The following is a 15,392-nucleotide window of genomic DNA, read 5'->3' on the forward strand; positions in this document are numbered from 1 at the left end:
GCTGATTTTTTTTTGTAGTGGTGCTGAGAATGTCAACGCCACTACATTAAAGAAATTGAAAGTAAATCAGTAAGGTTCTAAAATGAATGTCTAATACAACCAAAAGCCTGTATAAAAGGGCAAGTGTTCAGACTTTACAATGTCCAGGCCAGGACCTACAAAGACTCATTAATGGACGATGGTTCAGATTCCATAGTGCAGATCAAGCTTTCAATGAAAGTTGAAGGATCAACTGACTTCACTTTAGACACATTTAAGTTACATTGCATCTCCTTTCAGCATGTTGCAGGAATTATTAGGATAGAGTTTATTATTTACAATATATGACATGAATTTATACTTTATTATCGCCAAACAATTGATACTAGAGATACGATCATCACAGCGATATTTGATTCTGCGCTTTGCGCTCCCTGGAGTACAAATCAATAGTAAATATGATAAAAATTTAAATTATAAATCATAAGTAAAAAAATAGAAAAAGGAAAGTAATGTAGTGCTAAAAAAAACCCGAGATAGACAGGTCCGTATATTTGGAAGGTACGGCCCAGATCCTGGTCAGGATCCGTTCAGCAGTCTTATCACAGTTGGAAAAAAGCTGTTCTCAAATCTGGCCGTACAAGTCTTCAAGCTCTTAAACCTTCTCCCGGAGGGAAGAGGGACAGAAAGTGTGTTGGCTGGGTGGGTCGTGTCCTTGATTATCCTGGCAGCACTGCTCCGACAGCGTGCAGTGTAAAGTGAGTCCAAGGACGGAAGATTGGTTTGTGTGATGCGCTGGGCTATGTTCACGATCTTCTGCAGCTTCTTCCGGTCTTGGACAGGACAACTTCCATATCAGGTTGTGATGCACCCTAGAAGAATGCTTTCTACGGTGCATCTATAAAAATTAGTGAGGGTTTTAGGAGACAAGCCAAATTTCTTTAAATTTGTTCATTTGTAGCAACAGTTCAATACGAAACATAAAATTGCTATAGATTACAAAATAATTAGTACAAAAAGGAGTAATGAGCTGTTCAAAAATATAATGGTGGAGAGGAAGAAGCTGTTTCTGAATCGTTGAGTATATAGGTCTTCGGGCTCCTGTATCACCTCCCTGATTGAGGGCCTGTTCAATGTAGTTAGGGTCCTTGATGCTGGAGGCCATTCCCTTGAGGCACTGGCTCTTGAAGATGCCTGTGATGGACTAGCTTAAACTACAACCCTGTTCAGCCTTTTGTGATTCTGGAACCTCCATACCCAAGATGTGAGAAAGCAACCAGTCAGAATGCTTACCAATTTGCAAAAGTCTTTTTGGTGACATACCAAATCTCGAAGTTCAAAATAAATTTACTATCAAAGTGTATATATGTTACTATATATTACCTTGAGATTCATTTTCTTGCAGGAATTTAAAGGAAAAATACAAATATAATTTCAGAACATTGCAAGAACCTACATAAACAGACAAAAACTGATAAACAACCATTGGGCAAAAGAAGACAAACTGCAAATAAAAATAATACTGCACACACAAGTTGCAAGGAGTCCTAGAATATAAGTCTGTAGGTTGTAGAATTAGTTCAGAGTGATGGTGAATGAAGTTATCCATGCTAGGTCAGAAGCCTGATGCTTGCAAGTTAATAACTTCCTGACCCTGGTGTGTGGCTTCTGTACCTCCTGCCCACTGATAGTAGTGAGAAGAAGGTTGATGCCTTCTTGTGGTAGTACCCCATGTAAACGTACCCAGTGGTGGGGGGAGCTTTACCTGTGATGGACTGGGCTGAATCCACCATTTTCTGTAGGCTTTTCATGGTGCAGCATTCCAGTGTCAGCAGTCAGGGTTTAACTCATGCTGCTGTCAGTATGGGGTCTGTACGTTCTCCCTCTGGCAGCGTGGGTTTCTGCCAGATGCTGCAGTTTCCTCCCACATTTCAAAAGGCAGAAGAATTAGTATGGGCATGCAATGTTGATGCCAGAATATCACGACACTTGCAGACTGCCCCAGCACATCCTCCGATTGTGTTGGTCACTGTCATAAATGACATTTTTTACTAGGTTTTGATGTACATATGCCAAAGAAAGCTAATCTTTATCTCTTTTCCTTTCTTGGGTATTGGTGTTTCCAATGATGCAATAGTGAGGATACTCTCCACTGGGCGTCTACAGTTGTCAAACTTTATGGTGACGTGCTGAATCTGTGCAAACTTCTAAGAAATAAAAGGTGCTGCTGTGCCTTCTTTGTGATTACAGTTTTGTGAGAGTCCCAGGACATATTCTCTAAATGCTAACACCGTGGAATTTAAAACTACTGATCCTCTCCACTTCTGTTTGCTTCCTGTAGTCAATAATTAGCTTTTGTTAACATTCAATGAGAGGTTGTTGAGGCACCACTGAACCAGATTTTCAATCTCCCTCCTATAAGCTGATTTTTCCCCACCTTTGCAGTACTGTAGTAGTACTGCAGGCATTCCTGCCAGACTGTTGATAACTGACACAGCAGCATCTGAACTCTATCATTCTTCTTTTAGTTGTTGGTCTCCTGAATTCTCCCCATAGCTCACCATGCTTAAATTCCCTGATTGTCTACATGATTCACTTGGTTACATTCATACTCAGTTCTCCAGATTATCACTGTTGAAAATTTGTGTCCACTGACACTGTATGCTCAACAGAAGCATAAGTAGAGCAAGATGGAAGTAATTTGTTCATGAGATTGTACAAAAGCTGAAATCCATATGATTAAGAGGATTAATGGGTTAATGTTAACTCAAACTGATTTTTTTAAGATACTGTTCATCTAAGTTTTGTCATGATGCAGAAATGCCCCAAACTTTGCATCAATAAAGCTGACAGAAGCAGAGTTGCTATTTATAGTCATAGAAAAGTACAGCACAAAAACAGGCCCATCTAATCTGTGCCAAACCATTTAAATTACCTACTGCCGTTGACCTGCACCCGTACCAAAGCCCTCCATACCCCTCCCATCTATTTACCTATCCAAACTTCTCTTAAATATTGAAATCGAGCTCACATGCACTACTTGCACTGGCAGCTCATTTCCCACTCACAACCGTCTGAGTGAAAAAGTTTCTTCTTATGTTCCCCTTAAATATTTCCCGTGTCATCCTTAACCCGTAACCTCTAGTTGTTGTCTCACCCAATCTTAGTGGAAAAAGCCTACTTACATTTACTCCATGCATACTCATCGTAATTTTGGATATCTCTCTCGAATCTCTCAATATTCTACATTCCCAGGAATAAAGTCCTAACAGTTTCAATCTTCCTATAATTCAGACCCTCAAGTCCCAGTAACATCCTTGTAAATTTTCCCTCTACTCTTTCAGTGTTATTTACATCTTTCCTGTAGGTAGGTAACCAAAACTGTGCATAATACTTAAAATTAGGCCTCACTAACATCTTATACAACTTAAACATAACATCCCATCTTCTGCACTCATTATATTGACTTATGAAAGCCAATGTGCCAAGAGCTATTTTTAAAACCTTTTTATTTAAACTTATGATCTTTGGAGATATGCATCAGGTCATTGTCTTTACTCTTAATTTCTGATTTTTTTTTCTTTCTGTAAACATGACTGGATGAAAGATGTGTATCTATGAAAGAGTTGTCTTCATCAGTGGTAAGCAATATTTCTGAGACCTAAATTAGTAATGCAAAGAACCCAAGTTCAAGTTCCATTTTTGTTGTCTGAGATTGAATATTTTATTTCCAAATATTTAAATTAAATATCCATGAAAATTATTAAACCATTACTGATTTACAAACTTCCTTCAGGAGAGGAAACCTGCTATGATGAACTGACCTGACTTGTATTCAATCTCATTGCCCTCTAATATGATCTAGAAAGCTAAATGGAATCATCACCTTTCAGTGAACAAGGCTTGAGCTTTAGGTTCCAATCTTGGCAAAGCACATTCCTGAGGATTAGTTTGTGATATGCTACATTTAGTTTATTTTGAAATCAGGATTTCTTTCATATCACAGTAAAAGTTATAAAATTAGAAATACCTGTCAGAGTAATATAGCAGTTACAGTATGTTGCCATCCAATATGTTCTGTACTTTGTTATATGCACAGTCTTAAGGAATTAGTTTGACTAGAACTTATACCGAAATGTCAAATCATTTTCTGGGGAAAAAACAGCAAATTTTAAACATAGTACAGCAATGAGCAGGTAATTCAGTTTACAGTGTGCTAATTTTGATGCCAATTTATACTAATTGTCCTCTTGCTGTGTAATTTGCATATCTATACATTCTCTATATATTTATCTATCTAAAACCTTCTTAATCCCATCAACCTGCACGTTTCTACTACTATCCCTGATAACCCTTTCTAGGCATCCACCACTCCCTGCATTTTAAAAAGACTTGTCCTTCATGTCACCTTTAAACTTATCCCTCTAATCTTAAAAGCATGTTCTCTGGTATTTGACATTTCTACCCTTGAGAAAAGATTCTACCCTATCTATACCTCTTATAATTTTAAAAACCTCTGAGGACTCCCCTCAGGGACTGGCACTCTAGGAAGAACAACCCAAGTATGTCCAACCTTTCCTCTAATCCAAACAGTATTGGGATAAATCTGTATCCTTTCCACGTTCTTCGTATCCTCAATATAATGGGTGATCAGAACTGAATACAATACACCAAGTATGGTCTTACTAAAGTTTAGATATCCACCGCATGACTTCCTTATTCTTGTGTTTAACGCACCTACCAGTAAAGGCAAGCATGTTATCTATATGTCGTCTTTACCACCTTAGCTAAATACTTAATACAAATACATCAGCTGATGGTTTTCTCAATTTGCTTCTAACACTGTCTCACTTAGTGATTTGGAGTGATGTGCTACATCACTAGCAATGCAAAGCTGAACACGGATATAAAGTGAATAAGTAACAATACTAATGGAATATCTTCCAATAGGATAACTTGTCTGTTTCTCAGCTCATGAATATGCTCAGTGGCCACTGTACAACAGTATTTGATAACTCCTGTACGTAACAAAGTGGTCATTGATTGTATGTTCCTGGTCTTCTGCTGCTTTAACCTATCCACTTTGAGGTTTGGCATGTTGTGCATTAAAAGATGTTCTTCTGTGTATCACTGTTATGACATGTTTTTCTTTTGAGTTACTGTTACCTTCCTGTCAGCTTGAACCAGTCTAGGCATTCTCCTCTGACCTCTCTCATTAATGAGGTGATTTTTGCCCACAAAACTGCCACTCACTGGCTGAATTTGTTTTTGCACCATTTTCTCTGAAGCTCAAACCACCTTGTTTGGCACCAACAACCATGGTCTGAAGTGACTTAGATCACATTTGTTCCCCATTCTGATGTCTGGTCTGAACAATTGCACATCTTGATCTTGTCTACATTGAGTTGCTGCCACATGATTGGCTTATTGCACATTTGCAATAGCAAGCAGTTGTATAAGTGTGCCAAATAAAGTGGCCACTGAGTGTTTATTGTTCCAATAAAATGTTATTTTAGTTTAATGTTTAGTTTAGCTCTGAACTTATCATCTGTCATTTCTAATTTTCCCAAATTATTAAATACCTTAATACTCAAAAGTGAGGATCCATTAGGGAAAATAGGCATAGATATCGTTTGAGGATGCAGTCTAACTTAGATATTAAATATGTTTCAAGATGAGCCGTTTCCACTTCTGGTTATTTGTTTTTGATTTATCCGTGATTTATGTATTAGTCAGTGTGCAGATGATACCGAAGTTGAGTATGTGATTGCAAATAAGCAAGAGAGCTTTGACTGCAAAAGATATCAATAGGTTGTTCAGGTCAACAGAAAAGCGGTAAATAGAATTGCACGATCAGTGAAATGTGAAGTAATGATTTGGGAAAGCAAAAAGGCAATGAAATTCAAAATGAGAAGATTTAGAAATGTAGAAGAAGAGTGGTATCTTGGGATGTATTTCAGAATTCCATGAAGATAGAAGTTTTGAATAAAAGTTGGTAAAGAACACCTTTGAACTGCTTGTTTTTATTGGTTAAGATGCAGAACATAAGTGCAGCAAGTTTATGCCAGGACTGCAGAAAACAATTGCTACAACCTGGAATACTTGGAAGTAGGTACAGAGGAGACGTCAGGGGTAAGTTTTTTTATGCAGAGAGTGGTGAGTGCGTGGAATGGGCTGCCGGCGGCAGTGGTGGAGGCGGAAACGATAGGGTCTTTCAAGAGACTCCTGGATGGCTACATGGAGCTTTGAAAAATAGAGGGCTATGGGTAAAGCCTAGGTAGTTCTAAGGTAGAGACGTGTTTGGCACAGCTTTGTGGGCCGAAGGGCCTGTATTGTGCTGTATGTTTTTGTATGTTTCTACTTTGCACACTTCTGGTCACCACAGAAGAGTAAAATTGTGTTGCCACTGAAGTAGTTAAAGAGGTGATTCATGAGAGGTGTGCCAAGAACAAACAGTCTTGGCTAAGAGGAAGGGATTTCATAGATTGGATTTGTAATATTTTCAGGAGAAGAGATTTAATAATCTATAAAATTATGAAGAACCAGTTAGGTTCCTCTTAGCCACTTAATTACCCATTGATAGGAGGTCACAGACATAAGATTTATAGTTGAAGGTAGCTGAGAATTTTTGGTGTGTACAGACATCCAAAAATGGTCATAAAGTTAGAAACAGCTAATATGAATACAGTTGACAGTATGATTCTCATTTCCACAAATCTGATTATTCTTTATGAAGCACTTCTTGCTAAATAAGCCAGAAAGCTGTGTACCCTGGAGAGTTTTTTAAATTCTGAGCCTTTGAAAAGAGGAGTCATTATTCACCTATACATACATAAAAGGGCTACTAGGTAGACTTCTGGGGGTGTGGGGGGAAGAAAATCAGATGCTCATTATATCTGGAGCTTTTTGTGCTGGACTATACACACTTGCATAGGCAGCAATTATCGTTCTCTCATTAATGTCAGTGTGCTTGCTACTGTCTAATGAAAGAAGTTGAATGATTCACAAGAAGATTTTGCCAGCACTCAAAAGGCCCACCAAGGTTTAGTACCTCACTTAACAGTCATGATCAATTTAACATTGCAGTTGATTGTTCAGATAAACTGAGCAATATGCTTGTCAGACCAGATAAGTTTCAATTGTTAGGTTTGGTAGACCATCTAAGCAGCTCAGTCTTGATATGAAACATCAACCATCTCTTTGCCTGTGCAAATACTGCCTGACAAGGTACATTCCTCAGTCAGTTTCTTTTGCTCCAGATTCCAGCATTAGTAGTTTTTTGTGTCAAAAGTTAATGTTAATACCATATGTTGCTTTAGAGCAAAGTGATGGTGAAGGTGGGTGAAATTATCTTAAATGCTGGGTATCCAACAAAGTTATATGACCAGGTGTGACACAAATTCATTGGTCGACCTATACCAGTCCAATCCAGAAAACTAGTATCTAAAGATTGAAGAGAGATAAAGATTAGCTTTATTTGTCACATGTACATTGAAAGATAGAGTGAAATGTTGTGTTTGCATCAAATTAAATCAGCAGAGATTGTGCTCAGTAGCCCTCAAGTGTTGCCACGCTTCCAGCACCAACGTGCCCACAACTCATTAATCCTAACTGTGTGTTGTTGGAATGTGGGAGGAAACCGGAGCATCCAGAGGAATCCACACAGTCAAGGGGAGAACGTACACACTTCTTGCAGACAGTGGCAGGAAACTAACCCCAATCTTAAAGCTGGCACTGTAAAGCGTTGTGCTAACTATTATGCTACTGTGCCACTTGTATTCCATATCTGAGATCCATTGAAAGAAACAAATGCTTATACTGGATAATTAACATCCAGCTGTTTGATAATACTTTGAACATGAAAGCTGCCATGTTTTTACTGAAGAACTTAAATATTCAAGATTGTTTAATGTCATTTCCAGTACACAGTTAAAATGAGAATGAAATAATTGTTGCTCCGAATCTGATGCAGCACAAAGGAAAACAACAAGATAAAGAACAGAATAATTTTTAAAAATACAATAAATTTAAATAGATCTATCCATAAGGTGATGCGAGGAGCAGGAGTGTCTGTGCATATGGTGACTGACAGAAAATGAAATAGTAGTAGTAGTGGGGTGGGTTAATGGGTCAAAGTGTTGATCAAGCTCGGTGAAAATAACTGTTTTTGAATCTGGTGGTCCTGGCATGGATGTTATATAACCACCTCCCTGATGAAAGTGGGACAAACAGCAAGGAGAAATTTTGGACCGTTTCTCCATACAAAACTGTTTAAGTTCATTGATATTTCTGGGATATCTTGCATGAACAGCCCTCTCTAGGTCATGCCACAGCATCTTAATAAGGTCTGGACTCTGACTTGGCCATTCCAAACCACAAATTTTCTTCTTTTAAACCATTTTGCTGTTGATATCCTGTTGTTGCATCATCCAACTTATATTAAGCTTCAGGTCATGGACCACTCTCCTAACATTCTCCTGTAAACTGTCTTCATGCGATTTTGAATTCATTGCTCCATCAACAATTGCAAGCTGTCCAGGTCCTGAGGCAGCAAATCAGCCCAAATCATGATGCTCTTTCCACCATGGGATGAATTTTGGCTTTGGTGTGCAGTGCCCTTTTTCCTCCAAACATAGTGGTATGCATTTCTGCCAAGAAGTTTAACTTTTGTTCATCTGTCCACAGAATATTGTCTCAGAAGCATTGTGAAACATCCATGTGGTCTTTTGCACACTTAAGAGACACAGCAATTTTTTTTTGGAGAGCAGTAGTTACCTCTGTGTTGTCCTTCCATGAACGCCATTCTTGTTCAGTGTTTTTCTTATAGTAGATGCATGAACAGACATTAGCAAGTTCTAGAGATTTTTGCAGGTCTTTTATTTTAACCCTTGGGTTCATTTTTACCTCATTCAGCATTGTATGTTGTGCTCTTGGTGTGATCTTTGCAGGGCACCCGCTCGTAGGGAGAGTAGCAACTACTGAATTTCCTCCATTTGTAGACAACTTTTCTTTCTGTGGATTGATGAACACTCAAGTCTTCAGAAATGCTTTTGTAGCCTTTTCCAGCTTCGTGTATCTCTACAATTCTTCTGAAGTCTTCTGCAAGTTATTTTGGTGCCCAGATACAGATCTTTCTTGAGAAGAGCAGGCTCTGTCAGTAACCTGACTGTGTGTGTGTTTTTATTGGGCAGGGCAGCTCTACAACCCACATCTCCAATCTCAAAATAGCTCCTGGCTCCAAATAGCTTTTTTAGAAGGCATTACCCCAGAGGTTCACATACTTTTTTGAACCTAGACTGTGATTGTTTAAATTGTGTAGCTGAGGCAGATTGTGTTTCTCTATTGTTGTGACTTAGATGAAGATCAGACCACTGAGTAATTAATGGAGAAAACCAGGTAATTGCAAAGGGTTCAAAAACTTCTTCTTGCAACTGTATATCCTTGATGACTGGTAGGCTGGTGCCCATGATGCGTTGGGTAGTTTTGAATACCCGTTTGAGAGCCATTCTGTCTTGCTACAGTGCAATTTCCATCCATACAGTGATGCAACACGTTAGGATGCTCTGCTGCATATCTGTAGAATGACAGAAAAAAAGATACAGAGAATCTAATCTTCTGTTCTACTGAAGTCTGCATATGATCTCCACATTGGTGGTATCTTGATCACCAAGCAGTGAGTTGGTAGACTCCATATTGGAGGCATAAAAACCGAGGAGTGCATTTTTAATTATTTCAATATGCAGTGGTTTAGGTCTGGAAATTACATTCACAAAAGAAATACAAGTAGGAATTGCTGCTAGTTGTTAATAACTCAATTTTTAACATGTCTGAGTGGATTTGCTGTTATAATGGTCATTCGGTGTTGTGGAGTATCACATTTACTTTTCCATTGGTATAATGTCTGTACAATACACAGATCAACATTCTAGAATAAAACCATGCATTTTATGGGAAAACTTGCAGATGTCAGTAGGACTGGTCCTAAACTGACTGATGAAGATTGGAAACTGAAATTTAAAGCATAGCAAGGAGGTTAAAGGGTGAGATATAATAAATTATATACCAAGTATAATTCAAGATTATAATTTCAAAGCAGGATAAGAGGTTAGTGGAGTTTATTAGACAATTGCCTCCAGTTCAACAAGTTCAAAGTAAATTTAATATCAAAGTACATACAGGTATTTACCACCATATTTTACTGAGATTTTCTTCCGGAGATTCACAGTAGTTACAAAGAAAAGCAATAGAATCAATGAAAAGCTACACATAAACAGATGATGAAGGGTCTTGGCCCGAAACGTTGACTGCTCATTTCCACGAATGCTGCCCGACATGCTGAGTTCTTCCAGCTTATCGTATGTGTTGATTTGACCACAGCATCTGCAGTGTACTTTGTGTCTACATAAACAAAGACGGACAAACAACCAATCCTTGAAAGTGAGCCCATAGGTTGTGGAGTCAGTTCAGCATTAAGGTGAATGAAGTTATCCAATCTGGTTCAGGAGCCCGACAGTTGAAGGGTAATAACTTCCAGAACCTGAGAGAGTGGTCCTAAGGCTCCTGTACCTCCTTAATGGGAGCAGCAAAAAGTGAGCTTGGCCTAGATGGTAGGGGTCCTTGATGATAGATGCTGCTTTTCTGCACAGCATTCCTTGTAGGATGTGCTCAGTGGTGAAGAGGGCTTTTCCTGTTTTGGACTGGACTATATCCAGTCCTTTTTGTAGGCTTTTCCATTCAAGGGCATTGGTGTTTCAATACTAAGACGTGATGTAACCAGTCAGTATACTCTCCACCGTGCATCTATAGGTTTGTCAGTTTCAGGTGACGAGCTGGATCTTCGCAAACTTCTAAGTAGAGAAGTGCCTTTTTTGTAATATCACTTATATGCTATACTCAGGACAGAAATGATATTGCCAAGGAATTTAAAGTTACTGACCCTCTCCACCTCTGATTCCCTGATGACAATTGGCTCATGGACCTCCAATTTCCTCCTCCTATAGTCAATTATCAGCTCTTAGGTTTTGCTGACATTGAGTGAGAAGTGCTGTTGCAACATTCAGTGAGATTTTCAATCTCCCTCCTATATGCTGATTTGTCACCATCTTCAATTTGGCCAACCATGCTGTCATCAGCAAACTTAAATATGACATTGGAGCTGTACTTTGCCTCTCAGTCAAAGGGGATGGAGCAGAAGGTATTGCTGTAAACGTTCACGTGGTTCTGCCAGGCAAGAAAGCAGGAATAAAAGCCTTCAGGGTAACTGAAAGTATACTTTATATTACAATGGGATAGTTCAGTGACAAGTCTAGTCACTTACTCATTTCCTAGTTTCTTACTTTTTTTTTCAATCACACAAATATGAATGTGAAACGATCGAAATTGACTACTCAGTAACAAGACAATTCTAATAGAAGAATCCAAAGATAAGTTGTCAGCCATGATCGAATGGCAGAACAAACTCAATGGGCCAAAATTTCTGCTCCTATGTCTTATGGAGTGTGTAACGATTTTCTGAGTGGCCTTTCAGTCACAGATTTATGATTATCGAGTTCAATCCAGAAGTATGTACATCACTCAGTGATTTTGTAATAACCTAAGCATGAAGATAGAATGTGAAGCGGCAGTAGACAGAAGCTTGCATTTCAGAAAACGTGAAATGGGTGCAGTCAAATCAATCTTTAAAATTAGCCTTTGACATTTTATTGAAGGAAATGTTGTCCAGAGATATATGTTAGTTAACAGCTGAAAACACAATTTTAAAGATTAGATTCTCAGTTTTCCTCATATTTCTTTAACATTGATCACTAGGTTTACAGTCACAGTATGAGTTCTCATAATGCACTGATGATTTGTCTTCCATTTTGACCAAACATTTCATTGAAGCAGTGGGCTTCCTAATACTAAAATAGTGCAATAGTGTGTGACGAGCAAAGGATAACATTAAAGAAATATATCATGTTTGTGACAATATATATCCTACAGGTGCAAATAGCCAACAGGAAAAGAAGTTCATCTGTGGCTTACAAGACAGGTTAAAGATGAATTAGATCAAAGAAAAATTGTATTGGCAGAAGCGCAGTAAGCCCAAGGTTCGGGAAACAAAAACAGAATTTGGTGAAAGGAGGGTCAGAATGCTGGAGGAAAGTGTATACATGAGTATTCTATGAATAAACTTAGTAGTACAGAATAATAAGTTCAATATATATAAAAAAGACAAAAATCATTTAAGTTATTGTGGATGCATTTCAGATTGAAACAGAAGGTGTTATTTTGGGAACTACATGTTCCCATCCTTGGTCTGTCTTTGGTGGAACAAATTACAAAAAAAAAATCAGAAAAAGTGGAGAACCACATGTTTAGAAATAATGAGCTGAAATAAAAATAGTGGAAAAGCAAAGTACTGGAGAAATAAATGTAACTGAAAGCTGATAAATCCCCAGGACCTGATAACCCACATCTCTTTGTTTTGATGCAGATGCTAATGGAGGTCAGGGGTTCCGAACCTTTTTCATGCCATGGACCAACACCATTAAGCAAGGGTCCGTGGATCCCAGGTTGGGAACCCCTGATGGCAATAATAGTAGATGCCTTGGTTGCCTTCTGGATGGATTGCTAACAAATGAAACCTTTCTAATTAAGAAAGAATAGAGAGGGAAAATATAAGAACCAATTATTAAGGTATTTAGAAAATAATAATAGGTTTTATTAGAGTTATATAAATTTAAATACAGGAAATCATCTTTGACAAAGCAGCCCAAGTTTTTAGAAGTTGTGGCCAGCAAAATAGATAAAGGTAACCCAGTGCAAATGATATATTTAATGTTACAGAAGGCCTTTGATGAGATATAATAGAAGGGGTAATTTAAAATTAGAGCAAAAGGAATTTGGGATTAGTGACATAGATTGAGAATTGGTTCACAGAAAACAGGAAGTGAGAATAAACAGGTAATTTCTGGTGAGAAACGGTGACTAGTGGTGTTCTGCAGGGATTAATGCTGGGACCCAAATGTTTACGATCTATATCAGTGACTTGGGTGAGAAGAGCAAGAGTAAAATATCCAGGTTTCAAAGGTAGATGTAAAGAGACTTAAGGAGAATCTAGATAGACTAAGTGATGAACAGGAACATGATGGATAGAATATAATATAGAAAAAAGGGAAATCATCCATTTTGATAGAAAAAATAGTAAGTTTTCTGCAGCAAAATTACCAATTGTTGGTGTTCAAATGGAGCTGGATATTCTTCTATGCAAATTACTGAAAGCTACAAGCTGATCAAACAAGCAATTACGAAGGTAGACAATATGTTAAAGGTGTATTGCAAGAAAATTTGAGTACAAAGATAGTGAGATTTTCCTGCAATAAAACAAAGCTCAAATGAGAGAACACCTGGAATGTTGCGAATGAGTCTACCTATGTAAGGAAGGATATACTTGTGATGGAAGACTGTAGGTTCATCAAATTATTGCCTGGGACATAGGGGGGAAAGTTAAGCAGACTGGATCATAACACAGAAAGCGACCCTTTAGCCTGTTGGACTCCTAGTTGATCAATCCCATATTTCCTCCTCATTACTCGGTAGCCCTGCAATTTATTCTTCTTCATACCTGTCAACTCCCCTTTTCCTCATACCCTCCCATAGGTGGGGGTTGATTTCTGAAAAAGCCATTTAGCCTACCAGCACACATTTGGATCATGAGAGTAAAACAGAGAACACAGCAGACACCCACACTGTCTCATTCAAAATGTTCACTGTCAACAGCATCCAAGATCAGTATCAAACGTAGGTCCTTGGGGATATGAGGCAGCAGCGGAATAAAATTTTTCCTGGGCCTGACAGGGTAGATACAAATAGGATGTTTCTCCTGGACAGGATGTCCAGAACTGGAGGTATTGTCTCAGAATAAGGGGTTAACCATTCAAGTTGCAGAGGAGAAGAAATGTCTTCAGCCAGAGGAGAGTGAATCTTGGGAATGTGCTACCCAACAGGGTTGTGGGAGCTTAGCCACTGAATGTGGTGATAAATGGATGAAACATGAAGAAAGGGATACAAGTCTGATGCAAGGAAGTGTTGCGATTGAGGAGGAACAGCCATTATCTTTCAGATTGTAGTAGGAGGGAAGGATGAAATGCTCTACTCCATTTTTATGTAACTGCAAAAGATGCAGCACCTACCCTTTTCACTTCTTCCAAGTTACTGCATCTGGCCATGGTGGTGTAGTCTTCTCTACCCTGCAGAAGTCAAATTCAAATTGGGTGACTGGTCAGTTGCAAGGATGACCCTGAGCTTCCAGTTGACTATCTTTTTATTTTTTCATTCCACTCTCATTCTGACTTCCTACACCATTCCATAGAGACTAAGTAAATTCAAGGGACTGAACCTCATTTTTCAATTAGGATTTCAGGACTCAAATTTGAATTCAGCAGATATTTAGCCATTCTATCTGTGAACATCAGTTTTCTAACATTTGTGCATTTTTCCCTCTCCTTTTCATTCCCCTCATTTGATATTTCAATTTTCATTGATCTGTTCCTATTTGTACCTCCTCCACATTACATTTGTTATTTAAGCATCCTCTTTCAGTGAGCATCTTCACCATTGGGACCTTCTTTCCAAGTATCCACCCTGTGAAAGACTTTTTTTATTCTCAACAATCCCTGCCGTTTCTCTGCAACTTAATACTTGTATTTAACTTTAATGAAAGTTTAAAGAATTTAAAACATTACCTCTGTCTTTCTTTTCACAGTTGCTGCTTGACCTGCTGAATATTTCCAACATTTTCAATTTGATTTAATTACCGTATACTGATTTTGTTTAAGTAGTATTTGCTGCTATATAAATATATTATAGCACAAGTTAGATCTTACAATACACATTGCTACTTCTGAATGGATTATCAAAGTTAAAATTTCCATCTTTCTCAAATAAACATTATTTTGTAAATTGGTAATTTTGATTGCTGCACTGAAAATAGCTGCTTGTGAAATCTCTATTGACAATTAATTGCATAGGAGGTTTGTGTTAATTAAGCAGTGATTGTTTTGTTAGAGTTGTAAAAGACCCTATTACAATGTTGATGAAATAAACACTTTTAAATCACAATGTGTAAACATTGCAAGCAGAGTTTTATTGCTACATCGTCATTTGCTTAATCACAAAATCAATGGGCAAGATTTTGCCAGGAACTGCCAGCAGTTCCGTGTAGAGTTGCTGGCATTAACCCAAATCTTCCAAATGGGGAAATCCCAAACTTGTTATTTGGGATCTACCAGTGATTTTCCTGTGCTTCCAATGCTGAACTACACATGAAGTCCAGTAGCAGAACATAACTTACTGTATTCCCAAGTATTTGCATTGGAGAATCTGCAACCTGCCACAGAAATAACATGTTCATTTGTATGGAGAAGAATGAT

General features: G+C 38.1%; 1 protein-coding gene across 1 annotated transcript in view; it reads left to right on the top strand.

Annotated features, from left to right (window-relative positions):
* Positions 1–15,392, top strand: part of scaf8 (SR-related CTD-associated factor 8) — a 216,263-nt gene that overhangs the window by 153,423 nt on the left and 47,448 nt on the right. The gene's annotated exons all lie outside the window — the stretch shown is intronic.

The sequence above is a fragment of the Hypanus sabinus genome, chromosome 12 (assembly GCF_030144855.1).
Source record: "Hypanus sabinus isolate sHypSab1 chromosome 12, sHypSab1.hap1, whole genome shotgun sequence".
Classification (NCBI taxonomy): Eukaryota; Metazoa; Chordata; class Chondrichthyes; order Myliobatiformes; family Dasyatidae; genus Hypanus; species Hypanus sabinus.